General features: G+C 36.9%; 1 protein-coding gene across 2 annotated transcripts in view; it reads right to left on the reverse strand.

The window, feature by feature from the left end:
- Positions 1-2556, reverse strand: part of Oca2 (OCA2 melanosomal transmembrane protein) — a 378404-nt gene that overhangs the window by 216245 nt on the left and 159603 nt on the right. The window lies entirely within an intron of this gene.

A 2556-nucleotide genomic window follows, 5' to 3' on the forward strand; every position in this document is an offset into this window, starting at 1 on the left:
CCCCTGAAACTGGAGTTACAGACAGTTGTTAGCTGCCATGTGGGTGCTGGGATTTGAACTCTGGTCTTCTGCAAGAACAACCAGTGTTCTTAACCACCGAGCCATCTCTCCAGCCCCTTTTAAAACTTTTTTTAAATTTTTATTTAAAGTTCTTATTCTTAAATGAAGGAACATGCTATATGATGTCACATTTTGTTACATGATATACCTTTTTATGACATCATCTTGCTTTAATATGAGACCACATTGTGTTTTATGATGTCATAGGATAGTGACATAATACAAATGACATGCTCTATATTTCATGCTTTTGTGATGTGGTACATGATACACGTCATGTACTGTGACATCACTTTTAGTTACATGAAATCACATTACATGGTAACCTGATGTCATATAATATCTTGTACTATTTGATTTTTGGTTTATACAATTTATGGGGTTATATGAATTCACCTTGAGTCATATGATATCACATTTCACCTGATACACATTGGGTTCTATGGTATTAATTTATGTTACATGACATTATATGTTACATAGTGTTATCTTGAATTATTTATTGTTAGCTTACATAATGCATAGTGTCACGTGGCATCATGTTGTAGATACGATGTTACATGATATACCTTGTGATACAGTTATATTACATCACACTATATGATGTTAAGTTCATGAGTAGACTACATTCAAAGAAGAATTTAGTCAAAGATGAATGATCACATTCTCTAGTGGCTAAAGTCCTAGGAAGATCTTACATCTATTTTGCCCCTGTTGACATCGGGAGAGTTACTGTCTGTCAAAGGAAATCATATTCTGTTTAATATACATCTGTTAGGGACTAGGGAGATAGCTCAGTGGTGAAGAGCATTAGCTGCTCTTGCAGAGGATCCATGTTTGGTTCCCAGCACCCAAAAGGCAGTTAACAACCATCCATAACTCCAGTGTCAGGGAATCCACCACCCTCTTCTGACCTCTGCAGGCATTACACATACATAGTGCACTTAGATATATGCAGGCAAAACATCCCATACACATAAAATAAACATGAATAAATCAAGCCAGGCATGGAGGCACACACATTTAATCTCAACACTAGGGAGAGAGAGACAGGTAGGTCTCTATGAGATCAAGGCCAGCCTGGTCTATATAGTGAGTTCCAGGTCAGCTGAGACTACAAGGAGCCCTGTCTCAAAATTATCAATCAATCAATCAATGAAGATTTTAGTACTAATAAAATATGATAATCCTGAAGTGTTTTTCATCTAAAAGTTTCAGTCTTACATTACAAAACAGGATAAAAATCTTTACACCTATATTAAGGATTTAATGTGTAGAATATGCAGAGCTCAAAAAAATTAAATAAGAACTCAAACAACCCAGTCAGTAAACGGGTAATGTAAAAAACTGACAGCTCTCAAAAGATGAATAAAAATGTCCAATAAGCATATGAAGAAAATGTTCAGTCTCACTAACCATTGGAAAATGCAACTTAGAACCACCTTGAGCTTTTGTTTCACCCCAGTTAGAATAGCAGTCTTTAAGAAACATATGACAACACATACTGGTAGGGTCGTAGACAGAAGGATCCCTGATAATATATTAATACAACCTCTGTGGAAATCAGTGTGGGAGTTTCTTAGAAAACTAAACATAGTTCTACCATATGACCCAGCTCTACCACTCAAGGGACTCCAAGCTTGTACACCAGTGTCCATTACAGCACTATTCACAATAGCTGGGATATGGAACCAGCTTAGGTGTCCAACAACAGAGAAATGGCCAAAGAAAATGTGGATTATATACTCATTAAGAAGAATGAAAGTGTATCATTCTCAGGGAAATGGATGCAACTGGAAATAAGTGGGTGAGTGAAGCCAGTCTCAGAAAGACAAATACCACGTTCTCTCTCATTTGTGCTTCCTAGATTTAAAAAGAATAGTTTTTTTTTTTTTTTTGGTTTACTTTTCTTTTATGTGTACTGCCTGCATGTATGTAAGTGCACCCGTGCCATGCAGTGTCCAAGGAGGTCAGAAGAGGGCACTGGATTCCCTGGAACTGGAGTTACAGATGGTTGTTAGCTGCCATGTGTGTGTTAGGAATTGAACCTGGGTCTTCCGCAAGAGCCATCAGTGCTCTTAACAGCTAAGCCATCTCTCCAACACCCTGTGCTTCTTAGATTTTATACAGGTCATAAAATCATGTATGTGTATGTGACATACATTAGAAGTGAACCTGTCTAGAGGACAGAGGGGACTAACAGGAGGAGGAAAAGGAAAGAATGGGGCAGTAGGGGATAATGGGGGTACACTTAAAGTATATTGTATAAGCTTCACAGAAAAGCCCTTGTGAATCCTAGTACTGTGTATAATGAAGATACCTCAATTCAAATACCATGGTTTTAAAATGCCAATCAAATTTCTTTCCTACTCAATTCAACCTTTTATTATGAATAAGCAAATACAGGCAGTATGTACCAAGAGTCCCTGATAAAGGTATCTGTTTACAAACTGAAAAAAGAAAGAAAACTAGAATTAAAAGCAGGAAAAAAAAAAA

The sequence above is a fragment of the Nannospalax galili genome, unplaced genomic scaffold (assembly GCF_000622305.1).
Source record: "Nannospalax galili isolate Female #2095 unplaced genomic scaffold, S.galili_v1.0 scaffold135, whole genome shotgun sequence".
Classification (NCBI taxonomy): Eukaryota; Metazoa; Chordata; class Mammalia; order Rodentia; family Spalacidae; genus Nannospalax; species Nannospalax galili.